Source organism: Castor canadensis, chromosome 4 (genome assembly GCF_047511655.1).
Source record: "Castor canadensis chromosome 4, mCasCan1.hap1v2, whole genome shotgun sequence".
NCBI classification, from domain to species: domain Eukaryota; kingdom Metazoa; phylum Chordata; class Mammalia; order Rodentia; family Castoridae; genus Castor; species Castor canadensis.
The window spans coordinates 88,053,948-88,074,209 of record NC_133389.1 but is presented as its reverse complement, the minus strand read 5'-3'; the positions used below and the strand labels follow the sequence as shown (position 1 = coordinate 88,074,209).

At 34.8% G+C, this 20,262-nt stretch overlaps 1 pseudogene; it reads left to right on the top strand.

The window, feature by feature from the left end:
- The window catches only part of LOC141422691 (AT-rich interactive domain-containing protein 1A-like), a 139,329-nt pseudogene that overhangs the window by 87,540 nt on the left and 31,527 nt on the right, over positions 1-20,262 (top strand).

The window sequence follows — 20,262 nt, the reverse complement described above, 5'->3', positions numbered from 1 at the left end:
TTTTCTTCCTTCCCACTAAATTTATGGTAAACAACAAAACAGGACAGGTATAGATCAAAGAAGTTTAGATCTATGTTATTGTTATTATTGTTTTGTTTTATTTACATCTTGTAATTCATTTCAGTGACTCACCCATCCTTTTAAAACCATAATAAAATCCACAACGTCTGCATTTTTGAGTTTAATTTCAAATAAGTTTTGTACTAGTTGATCTATACTTTTCAGTATTCTTTTTAGGAAAGATAATTTGAGCATTAGATTTTTGAGTAGTTATAAATCTGAAAATTACAATTTGTGACCCTTCACACAAATGACAACTGAATGAATATAGAAATCTTTAGTTATCTTTTGACCTAAAATTTTACACTGGTTGTTTTATTATTTTTCATGTTGGGAAAGGGTAGACTGAATTTAGCTAGAATATGATTCTTTTATGGTCCAACTGCTGACTTAACTGTTGGTTCTGTTAGGATTCTTTCTCTAGGCTTAACATAGGAAGTCTATTTTCATTAAATTTTCCAATTTCTTTGTAAGCACCTTTTGATTTGCCAAAGTGAGGCAGAACAAATCCCAAATTGAATATCACCAGCTGTTCATCTTCTCAACTTGGAAGTCCTTTTCTTTTACTCTTAAGAGAAAGAGTATTTTTGAATAAGAAAATGCTTTTCAAACGTTCTGGGTGTAAGAATCACTATGTCAAATTAGGGCTATATACTCTACAGATATATTACTGTGGCTTATTAATGGAATTCCTTTTCTTCAAATAATTACCCATACTCTACCAACATGTAGAGAATGGCTATAATTTGTAGTTCCATGAATTTTGTTTAAGTTATGCCATGGACTATTATCATATGCCTTCAAGTGAAAGACAAAATGAATTTATATATCTTTCCACAAGACTATGCCTAGCCAAATACTCTATTTTTAGCTTGAACAACCTTAGTATTCTTGGTACTTTTTGAGTATCTCTCTGCCTCTTACTGAGTCAAAAATAAATTCAACAAAGGCAGAAGCAATAATAAGTAATTGTCTGCATCCCACATAGTGGGATATGAAAAAGCTGATCAATTAGTTTTGATTGACAGATGTGTTAATCCTTCTTTTGGATGGGTAGTCTTGCAGGGTGTCCCAGTTTGAACCTAGGCTGCGTTTACATCTTGTAACTCATTTCAGTGACTCACACAGCCTTTTAAAACCATAATAAAACCCACATGTTAGGTAGGTAGATAAGCTGAGTCTTCCAGGCCTTTTTATGTGAAGCTACTAGGACTTTGCTCCTCAGAGTATAGTCTGGGGATCAGCGCTATTGAGATCATCAGAGAATTATGTGGACTGTCAGTTCCATTCCTGGACAACTGGAACAGGAACTATCCATTATGTTCTGAGAAACACTGCATTCCGATTCCTGCACCAGATAAAGCCTAAAGAAGAACTGAAGTATGCACAGGGTCTTGTGAGAGGGAGCTCTGGACACCCTCTGGCTTTGTTCTCATGAGCTAGATGTGATGAGCTTAATAAAACAACTGGTGGAAATTAAAATCTGTGTGGGCTTTGAGGTTAGCAGTCTCCCGCAGCTCGGCTGCATGTAGCTTTGGCAACTGTATGACACAAGTCTGGAGCTCTTGGCAGTGCTGGGATGCCCTTAACACTGGCCTTGGTGGACTTGCTGGCTGCTGCACTGGGCATCATCTGCAAAGCTGCTACTCTTGGCTTTGTAGCTACAAGAGGCTTCAACCCAGCAAGTTGGAGAGGAGAGAGGAAAAGTACTGTCAGCCTACTATTGCCAAAAGAACTAGTTTTTGGAGCACAGTCTCACTTCCTACCAAACAGATTAAATGGAGCCATCAATGGCTGTCACTTACAAAATTGCTTTCATCTGCATTCATCATGCCTTCATCTTTTACATCTATATTTTGATTCCATGACTTCTTGCTTTCTGAAAGATCACATATTATTATTTATATTTATTTATTACTTATCCCCTAGTTCTGTATTTAACATTTGTTTTAATAGTGGCATCTTGTAATAATGTAATAAAATTAATGTAATAAAAATAATATAGTAAAATATTTCTCTTCTTAAAATAGCTCCTCTGACTCCACTTTCTGTACCAGGTATGCCTCCTTTTTAAAAAACTATACTTTTTTAATTAGCTGTTTAAAATAACACACATTTGGTATCACACAGTTCTGTAGGCACGCTGGCTTTCTCAGTTCAAGGTGTCAGAAAGCTGAAACCAAGGTTCCAGCAGGGCCAGGGTCTGATCTGAAGTACAGAGTCCTCTTCCAAGCTCAGAGTCATGGGTAGAATTTGGCTGCCTCTGGTTGTAGGACTGGGGTTCTCACTTTCTTGCTGCTTGTCACCCTCCTTCATTTCCTCACTATGTGGCTTTCTCACAGCACAGCTGATGGCTCCTTTAAGACCCCAGGAAAAAACATCCCATGTATTCAGTTTCTTTGATTTCTTAGTTCTCAGACCTCCAGATCTACTTTTTTTAGTTTTTATTTATTTTTATTATTGTTGTACTGGGGGTATATTTTGATATTTATAAAAGTTCTTACAATATATTATATTTGAATTCACCCTTCCATCATTCTCCTTTATTCCCCCTCCCTCATTCCTGGCATAGCTTCATCAGGTCTCATTTTTTTCATTTTCATACATAAGTACAGAATATTTCTACAATATTCACTGTCCTATACCTTTTCTTATGTCCTCCCCCCTCTCTCTGGTACCAACCCCTCAGACAGGACCTGTTTTGCCTTCCTAGTCTCTGTTTTTGAAAAAAAGAATGACATTTTTGCTTGCTTAAGATAAAGCTACACTTCTTAAAACATTGGTTTCATTTCTTTATCGTCCACTCATTTCTTTGTCACTGATTTTTAAAGCTGTGAAATATAGATGCAGAAAAATTTCATGGAACGTGTATAATTTAACAAATAGTTAAAAGACTAATTCAGGTATAAACATCTCCCATCTCAGCAACAGAACATTATTTTTGGTTAACAGCAATTACTTATGTATTTCAAAATAGCTAATAGAGAGGATTTTGAATGTTCTCAACACAAAGAAATGATAAATGTTTTAGATGATGGATGTGCCAATTATCCTGACCTGGTCATTACACATTGTACACATGTGTTGAAATATCACACTGAACCCACCTCATAAATAGGTACAATTACAATGTGTCAACAGAAGAAGAAAAATTAAAATAAAAATTTTAAGAAGAAACAGTACTTTACTACCCTTCCAGAGCCCCCAAACATCTTTCCATGTAACTATCTCTTTCCTCCTTATGTACCACTTTCTGTCTTTTCTGATAATCATTTCTTTATAGTTTTATCATCTGTATACAAATATTTGTGACCAAAAATGTGGTTTAAATTTTCCAAGTTTTCAGTTTTTTGGTATGCAATCATCTTGCACATGTCTATATCTATAAGTTATATATCACTTTCTTTACTCACTATTATATTTATGAGGTTTATCCACAGTTTTGGGTACAGTTGTATTTGTACATTTGCATGAATGCATAGTGTCCTGCTGCATGAATGCACTGAAATTCACCTGTCCATCCTATGCTAAATGGGCTTTCGGGCTCTTTGGAGTTTAGTGATATGTGCGTAGTGCTTCCATTTCTATGCTTAGACAAGTATCCTAGTATATTTATAAAGAGTGTCTGTGGGGTTTATTCCTGGGTCATAGGTTGGTCATAGGTCTTTAATTTGGCAGATAACACCAAATATCTTCCTTTCCATCCACCACATTTGGCCTATTTTTTTCCAGATATCCTCAAAAATATTTGATATTGACAGACTTTCTTTTTGCTAGTATGTGTGATGCATAATGTCAATGATTGTAGTGGCATTTAAGTTTAATTTTTCTATTAATGAGGTTACATATATTTAGAACTTTTATATAAGTGATTATTCATTTGCCCATTTAAAAGTGTGCTTGAGCTGTGCCCACACTCTTTTTGCTTTTAGTTTGTTTTTCAGACAGCTTTGCCCACACTGACCTTGAACCACTGTCCTCCTACCACCTTCCTAGTAGCTGGGACTACAGGCATGACCCACCATGCCTGGAATATTTCTTTTAATTTATATGAATTCTTTACATTACCTGGATACCAGCTTTTCCAGATATTTTTGCTTCAAATATCTTTTTACCAATCTAGACTTTTCTTATCTTTGTGGTAACTTGATGAAAACAAGTTCTTAATTTTAATGTAATTAAAATTTTAATGAAATTAAAAGTATCAGTATTTTCCTTTCCCGACAGTATATTTTTGTGTCTTGTTTAAGAAATTATGTTTTTAACAAAAATTTGTGAGGAATGTGCCTTATATAGTCTTTGCAATTGTGCCTTTCATTTTTAGATCTTTAAGCTCCCTAGACCTGATGGCTCTGTATGAAGTGAGTACAGGCTCCAATTGCATATCTTTTTTGTATGAAGGCCCTATTATCTAAGAACTATTTTTTGTAGCATCTGTCATTTCCAATATATCTGCAAAGCCATCTCTGTCATATATCAAGATGAAGTCCCATTTTCTGTCCCTTATTCTATTTCTGTATTTGTCCATTTGTATTTTATTACAAATACAAATTTTACTATAGTTTTAAAATGAAGCTAATGTAGAGTAAAGGAAGTCTTCCCAACAAGTTTTTTTCTCTGAGAATATCTTGGCTATCCTTGTTGCATTTACATTTCCACATAAATTTGAGAAGATGCTTTTTGAGTTTTGTAAAAACTAATTTCAATAAGACATTGTATGACATTGCATTTTATATATATATATATATGAATCAATTTGAACATAATTGACATTTAATGGTGTTTCAATCTCTATTTCTCTATTTACTTAATACATCTGAATAAAATACTTATAAAATTACACATATTTTAAAATTTATTGATGGTATCTTCAGAATTTTAAACTTATTTTCTAATGGCTTGCTCTGATGATGTTAATATTAGTTGTTTTCACAAATTGATTTTGTATTCACTAATGTTTTCAAATTCACATATTTTATATAATTCATATATACATGAAATTCTGGATTTTCAACATACAGGATCAATTCTGTGTGTAGACAAAGTTTTAAATTTTCTTTTTTTGTCCTTATAAATTTTATTCCTTTTTCTTGTCTTACTGCATTGGTTTAGGTATCCAATACAATGCCAAATTAATTGTTGATGATAAGAATCATCACCTTTTTTCCTGGTGAAAGGAGAAATATTTTATGTATGATGTTTGATAAATTTTTTTTGTAGTGGTAGAGGTCTGATGTAAGCAGTAGAGCACTTACCTAGCAAGCATGAAGCCCTGAGTTCACATCCATTACTGCCCCCCAAATATTCACATATGCTTTTATATGGATACAGAAAACTTCTTTTCATAATTAGATTCTAAAGTATTCTTTTGATTTTTCTCATAAATATTTGTTGAATTTTGTTGAGCCTTCTTTCTAAAGCAAATGAGATGACTTTTCTTTCATGTGGTATTTTAATTAATTTATTAATTTTAAAACCCAAAACTTGGGTTGGTGTTTGGCCCAAGTGGTAGTGGGTCTGCTTAGTAAGCATGAGTTGAGTTCAAACGCCAATACTGTCAAAAAATCATCAAAACTTGTTCAGTATTTTCTTTTTCATAGATTGATGCATGTGCTTTGTTGACGTTTTATTTAAGATGTTCGTTTGGATACTAATGAGTAAGAGATTTGCAGTTTTTCTTGATATACCATCCTTGCTGTTTTCATATCAGGTCTGTGCTGGCCCCCTATTGCTTGACAAATATGCCTTCATTTTGTCTATTTTTTACATCTTCCCTATACTTACAAAGTGATTTAATTATTTTTAAAAATATTTGGTAAAATTCCATGGCAAAGTCATTTGGACTTTGTGGGTTTTTTGTTGTTGTTGTTGAAATTTTTTAAAAATTAGCGATTCATTCATTTTAATGACTATAGGGCTATTGGGAGTTTTCAAACCCTTTTTGACTTTGTTTGAATAGTTATGTTTTGCTTGGATTGTGTATGTTATTATAAAAATTATTGGCCTGAAGTTGATTTTAACATCCTTTTGTTAAGCATCTAAAATCTGTGGTGATGTTCTCTTCTTCCCTTGTGCTGGTAAATTGTGTTTCCCCTTAGTCTTTTCATCGTTTCTATTGGAAGTTTGGTTTCTTCAGTGATTTCCAGTCATGTTTTATTCTTTTAATTTATAATTTTCTTCAGCATAGTGTTTGATACTTCTTCTAATTTCTTGAGGTATCACAGATTGGATTCTTTCTACATAGACAGTGAACTGAAGTTTGTAGTACAAGATGAGAAGAAGCAGAATTAGGACCAGGAAGAGGCTGAATGTTTATGGAGATCCCACAGCTTCAGCTAGCTTGGTGGAGAGCTCGGATGCAAATAAGTCCCGTGTGAATGCTTCTGCATTGGGGTTGTAGCACTGGATGGGGCCTTTACACCTTTTTTACTTAGTTATTAGACACAGGTCACTTTGAGGTAGGCCTTAGGGTAGGCAACTCTCTGCAACCACATCACAGCACAAAGGAACTGACAGGTGAAAATCCCCCTGGGGTGGGGGGCAATAAGTCTTCTGAGGAAGGATCTGGGTCAGATGGATGATCCTTACTTGCCACACACCCTTGTTTTCTAATACATGCATGAACTCTGTTGGGCTCTTTAATATCTGCTTTAGCTATATCCCACAAGTTTTGCAATGTAGTATTTTTGTTACAATGTACTATTTTGTTATGGTACAAACACATTTAAAAATATTTTGTCATTATTATTTCTTCTATGACACCTAGATATAGTTTGAAGCCTTTTTTCTTAATTTCTAAGATATATTGTGTTTTTGTTATTTCTATTTTTCTTTTTAGTGTTAGTTTAATTGCAATGCAGTTGTAAATATAAATGACTTGCATGATTTCATTCTTTTAACTTTTTGAGACTTGCATTATGTTACAACATGGCCAATGTGCACAGTCTGTGCCTTTAGTCTACCTGCATCTCTGTAGTCCTCTTAAAGCCCATAAATTCCAGAAGGAAAGGGCAAGTAGAAAGAAGAAAAAATAGGCTGGGGGTGGTGGCTCAAGCCTGTAATCCTTGCTAGCCAGTAGGCAGAGGCCAGGAGGAACCTGGTCTTTTTGCCACCAAAGGCAAAAAGTTCTTGAGACAACCAGTGACTGGGCATGGTGTTACACCTGTTGTCCCCAGCTATGCAGGAAGCACAGCTACGAGGATTATGGTTCAGTCTAGCCCAGGCATAAAGCATGACTCCCTCTCAAAAAATAGCCAACACAAAAAGGACTGGTGTTAGAGTGCCTGCTTAGTAAGTACCAGCCCTGAGTTCAACCCCCAGTATTGCCAAAAATAAATAAACAAATAAAAATAGTAAGACGAAGAAGAAAAAAGAATAATAGATTTTCTGACTTTAGTTTTCAATGTCTGGGACCCTGAGGGAATCTGAGAGAATTTAAGATAGCTGTAAAGTATTTGAGAGGAGAGGGATTTGAGAAGATTAGAGCTCTTCCCATCCATAGATAAAATCTCTCATCCTGGGGTTAGGGTAAGAGCAGGGTTGAGCACAAAATTTGTTAAGTCACCAAGAGAGGGCCTTGTACACTGATCCTGGGTTAGAGAGGGGCAAAACTCCACTGATCTGAGGGTCTCTGTGTTTTCTATTCCCAGAAGAGAATAGCTGCTAGACCTGCCAGACAGGGCCATAGACACACTGAGATTAGATTGTTTTTTTACAGGGCGAAGGACTAGCAGAAAGCTCACTGAACCAAGGAACCTTAAAGATGTGAGCTAGGAGTATGCTAGTTGTTAGCAGTTGACTCTACTATAGTGGTCAGCATGCAACAGATGTCCCCCATTCAACCCTGTGCCTTGGAACTTCATAAGTCATTCCCCAACTTAAAGGCAGCCATATGGATAAAACTGGAGGCCCAAAATTAGCTCAGACAAGACTTCTGTCATACAAGATGATGAGGAGCTCAAAATATAGTAAACACACACACTTTTGACAGAAGGCTTATTAACATGCTTAATTGTGTTAATTGTGTTCATAAATATTATTTCATGTAGTCTCCATAATAACCTCAAGAGAAACCTATCATAGCCAGTTTGTACACAGGAAACTGAAGTTCAGTGAGTTTAATGGGCTCACAGAGGTTTGATCTCAGACGTGCATGATGTTGGATTCTTGCATCTGTCTCTCCAAGACTCTCCCTGTAGTACTCCAATTTGGTTAACACATTGTTTTTGTATCTGTATCTGTAAGTGTTTTATCTGTTCTAACAGGTATTTGAAAGGTGAGTCATGGCAGAATGACTTACTCTTTCTCTTTCTTTTTTGGTGTTACTGGGGTTTTAACACAGGGCTTTATGCTTGCTAAGTAGACACTTTACTGGTTTAGCCACTCCTCCAATCCTTTTTTTTAGTATTGATTGTTCAAGAGGGGATTGCCTTGGTATTTCAAAAATGTGTATTGTTCTGCTTTAATCAGATTAACCCCCTCTGTTACTTACCCTTTCTCTATTGCCCTGTCACCTATTATTTAACAGCTTATAGTACATTGCTTTATAATATCTTCACATAGATGCAATGTGTTTCAATATTCTTCACTTGTTAACGTTCTCTTTCATGTACGAAAACAGCAATGAAACCTTTTGAAATTGTTCTAAGAAGGGAGGAGGAGGGATGAGGGAGAATGATGGAGGGGGTGAATTTAATTTAGATATATTGTAATAACAATATAAATATTACAATGTATCCAATGTATCCCCCCTGCATAACTATAATATGCTAATAAAAAATAAAAACATAAAAAAGACATAAAAGTAGAAGGGAGAAAATTAGGGTAACGAAAAAAGATTAGGGGAGTACAAGAGGCTAATAAAAGGAGTAAATGTGGTCAAAGTATATTAAAAGCATGTAAGAATGTCACAATGAAATCTTTTACTTTGTATAATTAATATAGTTTAATAAAATGATTAAAAAAGAAAAAAATTCCCATCATAGCAGTGAAGCTAATCTTAGAGACTTGTATTGGAGTGTGTAGAAAGAAGTAATATGGGGATCTATTTAAAATTTACTCTTAAAATGGAAAGATTGATTGTAGAATATGATGAATGAAAGTCCAAACACACTGTCTGAAGGAAGTAACCACATTTGTAATGGTTCTCTGAACTCATAGGCCGAATTCCAGTAATAGAGCTTCAAAATTTGTGGGGAGTCTTTCGCAGGGGAGAGCGAGACCTCATTGTGAGAGATCCAATTAAGCCATTTATGGAAGGGCTTTCTAAAATCTTGATTTAGGGAGCCTGAGCATAAACCAGAGCACTTGTTTCTTTTCTGCTTTCCGTTTTTCTCTCTTGGCTGCATCATTGTTCTTTATTGACTGTTTTATAAACTTCCATTACCTCAGCTTGGATAAGAAAAGCAGTCTTTAATCCTGGGAAGGCAGATAAGGACTATTAAACCCTGATCTTACTTCCTGAAGCAGATTATCAGACAGGATGGCCATTTTATGGGTTCTGTTGTCACTGATTCTGGTCAGACTGTGTTAGGAAAGCCAGCATGATCTTATTGTCTCCTCACATTAGTGTTATACTCTCTATATAAGAATGAATACAGAAACCTTAAACTGGCTGAAACCACCATAAGAACTAAGGTAGAATGAAGAAAATTAGAGCAGATAAACCAATGGGGTTATAATACAAATATACATAGAAATACCACAAAGAAACTCCCAGTGTACCTTTATCTCAAACAAGTAAAAATGTCATGTTTTCTTTTCATGTTTTACCTTTTTTTCCTGCAAAATCAGAGAACAGGAGGGTATAACAGGTGCCCTCCAAGGGGGGAAGGGTGGCACCAGTGGGAGAGGGGAGGTGATGGGGAAAGGGGGTAGGAGGGTGAATATGGTGCAAAAAATGCATACATATGTATATAAATGCAAAAATGATACCTGTTGAAACTATTCCAGGAATCAAGGGAGGAGGAGATAAAGAAGAATGATGGAGGGGGTGAATTCAAGTGTGATATGTTTGATACATTGTAAGAACCTTTGTAAATGCCACAATGTACCCCTTTCCAACACAACAATGAAAGGAAAAAATTGATTTAAAAATGTCCAGCTTGATCCTTCCAGGAATAAATTTGAGAATCTGCTCTGTGGGATGAGGTACAGATCTATAAACCTTTACTTGATCCTTCAGTGGGATATAATTACTTATTTCTTTGTTGTCCTGCAGTGGTGTTTCTATTTTATTTTACTGTTATTTTCTTTTATGATTGCCTTAAAATAGACTGATCTGATCTGCATTATGTCTGACTGTTGTTTAGCTCATAGAGAACATCAACTGTTTTTGTTGAATCAGCACTACTTACTCAATTCTAATTTCAGCACTCTTTCTTTTGAAAATTCCTCTTACCTATTGTATACCTTTATAGAGGTGCTTCCAATTTCAGTAACAGATGGCTCTGGTCACAGGATTAGGTATAAGTCTAGGACTGGCCAAACATAGTACACTATTATTTCAGTCTCACTGATTGGTTCTTTAATGAAACCATGATTCTAAAGTGGCTAACTAGAGTTCTTCTCTGGGATTTTTTATACATTGGCTCTAGGATGGTCTTTCTTTCTCCTCATGGTACAAACTTAAAGAATGTGATTACAAATCTAATTATGGTTATGTGCTCTAATTTATGGAAAGTCTAAGGGAATTAGGCTGAAATATAGTTTTAAATGACATGAGGGAAGGAGGGAGAGAGGGAGAAAGAGAAAGAGACTAAGAACTATGAGGAGAGCTATGAATGTGTCTTTTCTGGGGCTCAACTTACTTTATGCATTTCATCATTATTGCTAAAAATGATTCTTTTTTAAATCTTAAACTAGAATACAATTTCAGTGGGTAAGGGTAAGAGTTTTTCTTTACATTTTGCTCATTGCTATGATTACAAATGGCAAGGACAATACCTACTATACAGTAGGCAGTCAATTACAGTCAATTAATTCTCATTTTTTTGAAAGAGAGTTTCATTATGTAGCTTAAGCTGGCCTTAAACCTATAATCCTCCTGTCTCAGTATCCCAGGTGCTGGGATTATAATCAGAAATCATCATGCCCCACTTCCTTTTCTTTTTCTTAGCATATTTTAATGGTACAATAAATGGGTTTCATTTTGACACTTTTATGTACATATAGCATACTTTGATCATATTCACCTCCTCGTCTGCTAAATTAATATTTACTTAGTGAATTTTTGAAACTTGATGAAATAGGATAAACTGAGTATGAGTGTTTTTCCAATTATCTTATGGGATTCTTGGGGGAAAATCCTCAGAGAACTATTACCAAAGACTTGTAGAAATTGAAGTTTATTTATGGGGCTATAGTGTGAATTTGTTGCTATTATTCTGCAAATTAAAAAAAATTTAAATGTAACACACAAGGAAGTATGTAAAACAAAAATAAACAGTGTCATAGAAAGGAAACATGTGGACCATCATGCTGCCTGCATTCCAGAAACTTCCCCCATATTCATTGTGGACAGCTCCCTTCATGTGCTACAGATAGCCACCACCATGTTGCTTTTTATGGTAATCACTTCATAGTGTTGCTTTGTAATCTTAGCGCCAATATATGCTTTGCTTGGCATTGCTGTTTAGTTTTTCATTTTATGAACTTAAAATAGATACACACAATACATGTTTGTTTCATTCAACATTACCTTTATAGGATTCCTCCAAGCTGATGCACATTGCTTTATTTAGTTTATTTTCACAACTATATTTTATCAATACAGCATATTTTGTTGCTGAAACAATCTTTCCCTTGATTTAGGTCATAAAAAAATCTATGCTACTGTTAAAGTTTGTACTTGTATCCTGCGTATATGTTCACATTTTCTATGATCTATTCAGGAGCACAATGCTGAATCACAGGGTATGCCTATTTTGAACTTCAGCTGAAAATTCTTTACATTGTCACTAACACTAGCTTTTCTTAGAATTTTATTTATATAGTTTGACAAGTATATATCCTTGTATCTTATAGAGTGTTCATTTACATTTCCTTGGTTAAGCTGATCTTCTTTTGTTTATTGGCCACTTGGATTTTCTCTTTTGTAAAATATCCAAGTAAGTCTTCAGTGAACTGTTTTTATTGATTTTGACTTTTTGTTATCAATTTGTAGTTGAGTGTTCATTCTGGAAACAAGTCCTTTGAATAGTGGTAGGCTTAAAAACATCTTCGCATGTCCGTTGACTTAAATTTTCATTTATGACATGTTTTAATAAATAGATGTTTCTAATTTTATTATTGTCAAGTACATAAATATCTTTCATTATGCATAATACTTTTTGTGCCTTTTATGACATAATCATCAAAGTGATGCACCATAATTTTGGTCACATTCAATTAATTGTAAGCAGTCATTAATTATAGCCTGCAATGAAGGGAAGATAAATTAGTCTTCACATATTCATGGGAGGAAACCCAAAAATGTGTAGACATCTTTTAAAATGATCACATGTGATAAAATTAGGTGAAAATTTTAGAGAAAGGGGCTATAATGTATGTATTCAACTTGAGTGATCACAGATGTTGGAGACAGGAGAGATCAGAATACATACATTTTATCATTCATAGGTATTATCTTCTCCTTTTGTATCTCAGATTTTTGTAGAAGTTGTGCCTACCAGAGATGCATACATAATTGGTGTTTAGTGAGGATTTACTCATTGACTAATTTATTGCAACAAATGAGTTCTACAGTAATTCTTCCAGTTGATTGGATTAGTTCAAAATATTTGTTGTCCTGCCCTTAATACCTAATTTTGAATCAGGTCTTAACCAACATGCTAAAAAGAAAGGAACTTCAGGTCATCCTTGGCTACAGTCAGAGTGATTAGAAGTCCTCAAAGTTTCTGAACCTTTTGTCATCTAACATCCTCCAAACTTATTCTCATATTTCTTCTCCTTGAAAACGAGCTGTCATATTTTCCTATGCCTATTCTATTTGTCATATCTAGAGATATCTGTCAAATTTATCCTTGAAATAGACTTTTTGTTAATGGCTTAATAGAAAATTATTACATCTCATTACTTTTGCATTTTAATAGTATTTTGGGGGATACAAAGCTTTAATCTAAAATAATTACTTTTGGAAATATAGGGACATAGTATCCATTCATTCATATACTTGCTAATGTACAAATAGTTGGGACAAAAGCCATTAAAAGTAATGAGCTATTTTATTGATAGGCAAGAATTTCTTCATATAAATGTATTCTAGTCTGCCTGCAATATGTGTTTGTCCTTGAATTTATCCAGACCCAAGCCAGCAGCATATTGGCTTTGCAGTGTGTATTTATGCAGTTTGTGACTTTCCTTTTCTTCCCAATTAGCCACCTCTCTAATCAATTTAATCCATCTCTGACAGCAAGTCATATTTCCCTACCTTGTTGATGAGCATGTCATGTGGAACAGAGTCAGAAGCCTCCCTGAAATCAAAATATATTATGTCTGTCCCTTCCTCCCTGCATACAAGGTCTGCCACTCTGTCAGAGGAGGCAGTTGAATTGGTCTAACATGATTTGTTGGTCACAAAGTCAAGCTGCTTATTACCCATCATTCCGAGCCCTTCCATGTGCTTGCAAATTGATTAGGCATCTTGATCTTGTGGTTAATGCACTTTTTGTCATTGTTTAAAGTCTAGGACACTCCAAAGCACTCTTGGTCCACGTGAGAATGTGTTTGCCACCCAGTCCCCTTTCCTTAAGAAGCTCATTTGCTTTTATGGCTCAAACTTCTCAAAAATAAAAGTATATGCTTCTAAGGCTCCTGGAATATCTTATAGTAGCCTAGATTTGGTATCACAAAAGTGAAAAGAAATTAGGTTTTTGATTCTTACCAACTGGAAAAGCAACCAGTTTTTTTTAAGTCCTCAATGTGTAAAAAGGCATGTGCTATTTGGTTGTGTGAAAGGTAGTAGGATGTTTAAGATGGTCTCAGATCTTGTATAGAAAATGTAAACACATGGAAGATAATTAACAACAATAGCTCGTGTGGAGAACAGAGAAAAGAAAATTCATGTAACTTATCTTAGTAGGTTGTATATTATTAGGTATCACATTTATCATGTTTTCTCTGTGCCTCATTTCTTAGTTAATTTAGCACTTTTTTCCAGTAGTGGGGATAGAACCCAGGGCCTCACATGTGTTTAGCAAACTCTCTTAACAATGACATGTATCTCAAGACTATGTTATTTTAAAAAAGAATAAAGACATGGGATTTATATGTTTGTTTTTGAATTTACTATTTCGTGATTTTTCACTCATTCTTTATTTTCCAGCATCTTCAAAAATTTTAGAGGTAGTTAAGTTGATTTCTTTGTATTCTCAATGTCTTTATGTATGTTTCGTTATTGTTTTCTTAGTCTGACCTATCTTTTTCCTTTACCAGCTTTATTCTTGTGCCACTTAAGGTCATGTCAGTATGTTCTTCTGAAGTATAAGATCTTTTCAAAGATCTTTAGTTGTAGGGTCTTTTGGGAACTCCCTTTGTCATTACAATAAAGTCTTGGTAATAGCATAACACAATCAATGAAATATAAAATATACAACTCTTTATATGTATAAGTATATTAATAAAATCATACTATAAAAATTGAACTTTATAAGATAATAACAAAAATGATTGACATAAAATACCCAATGACCACTTTTTTAGACAAATTCATTTTAAGATGTAATTCAGAATTAAAGAAGTGAGTTAAAATATTCCAAGAAAACTTGAACAATTGTCATTATACTCAATTATCAACCACTTTAAACTAACTTTCTAGACTAATTTCTATCTTTCTTACTGATAGGGTTTCTGGCAATAAAGGTCCCCAGTCTTAATAGTTGGGCAAGGAGATATTAGATGACATTGGAGAATTATTGTGAATTCCATCAAGGGTGTTAATGGTAAGATAGTATGTAGGAAATTATTAGTTTTGGGAGAGTGCTGACCTACTTAGGGATAAAGTATAGTGATATATGAAAACTCTCTTGAATACTTTGATAATATAGAATACATACAGGTATGTATATACAATCTACATATACATCATTTGTGTGTAATATATGGTAAGTCTCAAGTCTTGGACCCAGAAAGAGTTTGTAGACAGCTTTCCTTCTCCCTTCTGCTTCTCGTAACTGCATCACTTCATAGCTTTATAATCCTATCACCATCTCCTTTAATTTTTTTCTTATATGCCAATAGCTTACTCTTATAAAACCAATGGATTTGCTTACTGCTCTGGTTCTAATTAATATTCCCAGTGCATTGAAGGAGAATCTAAAATGCATATGATATTTTTCAGTAAATGTTTTTGAGCCTCACATTGTCCTTGCATCTAAATCTTCTCCTGGAAAGGAAAAGGGGACCCCTGTACCCTGAGTCTTCATCCAGAATGGCAAATCTACCCATGGACCTATGTTACTCTCCCCCCTTAAATTACACATGAAAGTGTGACAATGAATAGTTGGAAAACAAACTAGTAAAAAAACTCTCAATAAATCAGTGCTTTAGACAAACAGGAGGCTCTTAAGACAAGTGTATTGCATCTGTAACTTGGATATTTAAATATCTGACAAACATCCCTTGCTAGAAACATCTTGTAAAAGATTTTCATGAAAAGTTTTTTTTTCTCCAAATATAAAAGGACAAAAACATTTCAAAAGAGGGTTGTATTAGATACAACTTGAGTCTTTTCTTGGCATAACCAATATTTCCTTGAAAGTAAAGGGTTAAAGCAGATCTAGTAACTTTACAGTTTTATTTCAATAGAGCAAAATCAATCTGTAAGATGCATACTGTAGAAATCTAAACAAGTTCTAGCATTATGTAATTGCACACAAGTGTCTATGAAAAAAGAATGCAGATCAATAATTGATTTTCTCTCATTTAAATTTTTTATTCTCTGTTGGTCAGAATATAAACTATAGGGAGTAGAGACCTTTTTAAGCTCACTATTTATTTGAAGTATGCGATGGATGGATAAAAGCAAGCTTCTTCCAAACATGGCTCTCTTGCTCTCTCATCATTTTAAATCTCCTTCTCTCATCATTCTTCCCATGCAAAGAATACAGAACCCAGTTTTTGAAGCACATTAAAAACAGCAACTACAAAAAGAAAGAAATCAAGTTCAAGTTAATGAAGGGAAGTATGGGTTAGGGAATAAATTGGCTTCATAAAGTACACAAAATGTATATTTTTCTGATTCTTCTTCACTCAAAATTTTGAAGCAGCCTAGACATGTAAAATTTTAAAGGTGTTTTAGCTTGACTTTTCAGACTCTCAAGTGGTGGTTATCTTGTCTCCAGGTTCTGGGAAGCTCCCACTGCATGAAACCTGGAGCAATCTGTTACTGGACAAATTAGATTCTAAGACAAATTTAGTTCTATTGGATGTAATCTACTTTTGCTGATGGATCTTGAGTTTGTCTTTTGAGGCTATAAATAATAGCTGCCAAGGGGGGAAATATCTTGTAGAAAAGTGGCTCTCAAGTGTGGTCACTTCATGACAAGCTGCAGCCTTATCTTGGAACTGGTTATGAATACAATTTTCTGGCTTTGTTCCAGAGATTGAATCACAAACTCTAGGGGCAGGACCCAGAAGTCCGTGTACTTCAGGTGATTCTGAAACATGCTAAAGTTAAACATCCCCACTTTATGTAGGATTCTTGTGAGATAATTAGTGTCATTCTAGAATGGCTGCTATAAGTGCTTTCTACCGTCCTCGGAACAAGGTATGTTTTGAATATATAAAGGAATCCAAGAATCTGATCTATTTTTAGAGATACTCTAAGTCAAACTTACCAAATTCAATTCAGAAAGCCTGATTGATCAGATCAAAGAACATGAGAAAGGGAATGATTTTGTAATTTTATATTTGCAAGTTTAATAAAGTGGCCTTTTCCCATTATATTGGTGTCGTGAAACAAAAGTCACCGTAGGGAAAAACTCCAAACAAAACCAAAAATACGGTAGTGAAATTTTCCTTTTTCTCCCTTCCTTCCTTCCTTTTCCTTCTTTCCTTCCATATAAGTTAAGATTTATTAATTATTTTCTTAAAAATATGCTTTAATGTTGGAGAAAGTCTGTCCCTGATGCACTCAGATCTAATTAAGATCAAAATAAATTACTGCTGGAAAGATTCTGAGATTGAAATTATTATACTCTTGTTGTTCAGCAAACAATGAGGAAACTCTTCCCTCTCCTTTTTTTTTTGGACAGGGTCTCACTATGTAGCCCAGGCTGGAATCAAACTCATGATCCTCCTACTTTAGAACTCCCAAGTTCTGTGATTACAGTCATACACTGCCATGCCTGGCTTGAGGAAACTGTCACAAAGTAGATCAGTAAGACATTCTTTTGGAATCTATAGTTAAATGAAGTCAGTTACCAGCAAATTCTGAACTCAGAAACTACCTCTGGATCCTAATCCATCCTCCGTGTTTTCTCACTGATATCTGGCTGCCCTTCTCATTTTGTTCTGAATTTATTTTTGTCACCATGAAAGCTATAGAATTAGAGTAGCATAAAACAGTAATGTCAGATTTGGAGGACTTCATGGCTGTGAATGTAGCTTGTCACACCATGATGCAAATGAAAAATTACATAAAAATAAGCCATAAACCTTCCAAAGGATACAGAGACACTTCATTCACTAGCTCACCTGTTTATTCATTTGTTCATTCACTCATTCTTTTTTCTATGCTTAATAACTTATTTTCTCAGGATCCAATATGTGATAAATTTTGGTCACTGGGTATTTTGCATAGTTGAAGGCTACCTCTGTGAAAGTAAAGAAGGAGTTTTCTAGAGTTTATAAACTTGGTAGTGATTAGTACACTGTCTTACAAATATGAAAATTAATATTTATTTGATGAATCAGGAAGAGCAAGAGTAAACTGTGAGTTTCCATTCCCCAGCAAAGAGTAGAAAAGGCAGAAAGTGCTGCCATAATCTAGACAATATTCAGTAGAACCATCAGGATTCAAAAGTCATGTGGATGGGGTGGAATTTGAACAGAACATAAAGGATGTGGTTTCTAGGCTGCAGAACAAGAGCAAAAGTTTCCAGTTCAGGAAGAACAATTGAGTGTTCACATGGCACTGAGGAGGAAGGAGTCATTCTTCAACATTGTAGTTTGTTGTTTTTTATTTTTGCTGTACTGGTGTTTGAACTCAGGGCTTACACCTTAAGCCACTCCACTCTTTTTTTCAAGATAGGGTCTCACCAACTATTTGCCCAGGCTGGCTTTGAACTGTGAGCCTCCTGATCTCTGCCTCCTAAGTAGATAGGATTACAGGCGTGAGCCTCCTGTGTATCTTCAAACCATGTGATCTAAAAATTGCACGTACAAATTTTTAGCTTACAGTGGTGTGAAAAGTAAGGTTATAGGCATGGGAAGCATTTCTGTGAGTAGGGCGTTATTACGATACTTTCTAAGGTTCCTCTCTGCCATAATACTTGGCTTTCTGATTCTCACTTTTGTGCACACCTACTGTGTTTTTCTGTACAACAGTCATCAACAACACTTTCTGAGCAATTGCAATGAATAGGAAATTATGTGCTCAGGAAAAAAAAAGGGAAAATGTAAAAGCTGTTTACAAAATTATCTCTGAGACTTGACTCCTTTGGCTCTTCTCATGGTATACATGGTAGACACTAATTCTCCATGTTAGATAAAGCTAAATATTCATGTGATCAGTAGGCAAAGCAAGTGAATGACACTGGTATGTGCTCACTGTTAAGCTGAGAATTCTTCTGGAGGAGGTTGACCTATATAAAAATAACAGAAAGTCAGCCAAGTTCCCATATATTCTGATTTTTTTCCAGGGGAAGCTAAGAATACTATCAACAGATGAATGGTTAGGCCTTGGAATACTATTTGTTCTTGAAAAAGAGAAGGAAATTCTGTCATTTGTGATAACATGGATGAAACTGGGGAACATTATGTTAAACAAATAAACCAGACACAGAAAGACATGTACCACATATTCTCACTTACATGTGGAATTTTAAAAATTAAATTCACAGAAGTAGATTGCAGAATATGGTTACCAGAAGCTAGGAAGTGGGGAGAAAATGGAAGATGTTGGTTGAAGGGTACAGTTTCAGTTACAAAGGAGGAATATATTTTATGGTGATCATAGTTAATAATAATAGTACATTTCAAAATTGCTAGAGGAATAGATTTTTAAGTAATTTCATCATAAAAATGTCAAGTAAGTAGGTGAGGTGATGAATATGCTAACTACTTTGTTACAATAATTCATTATCTGTCTACCTATCTATGTATCTATCTACCTGTCTATCTCTCTATCAAAACATCACATTGTACCTGTAAATATATATAATTGTCATTTGTCAATTAAAAAAATAAAGGGAAGCAAAGAAGATAGATTCTACCACTCCAAATAGTCTACAATTTGCAAGACACTATTTCAGCCACAGAGAACATGACAGGACTTGGACTTCAGATTGAAAGCTTTGGAACTAGATGACTGTCAAGTACATCCAGGAAGCAAGTTGTTAGAGGAATAATTGGATATTTGGTGTGGAATTGTGTGCTCTTTCCAGTTACTGTAAGCAGCCTCTGACTTCCTATGAGCTCTTGTGCGATGGCAAACCATATATTACCCACTGGATATCGTACCAGGTCTGATTTGCAAAATTTATGCCCATTGGACTTCCTGTTAGGGAATTTGATTTGGCATATGTCTCCTTCCAAACTTCAAATTGCCTTGCTATGTAGATAATGCAATAATCATATCCAAAATGTTCCCAAATGCTCTAAAAAAGTGAGAGTATTCATAGAGGTTTGAATAAAAATGCTAAACCTATTGTTAGGGACTGGAAATATTCACCATCTTTGATCCAGATAATGAAATGAACCAGTTGTGCACTGTGAAAGTGGCCACATGGATTTTAAACCCAGCACTGAGGCATCCCTCCATTAACCTCACACACTGGTACCTTCTGCAGCTTCTGGAGCCTGGGTGGAAATCACAGCAGGGTGTTTAATATGCATTGTTCCTTCATGATGTACTTGTGACTTTGGGTTAGGCTGACTATAGAGACAAGAGTCTTCTACTTTACAAAATGATCATTTATTGTAAGTTCTGTATAGTGCTGTTTTAAAAATGAATTGAAATGTGACCAAGCATAAAATACATTT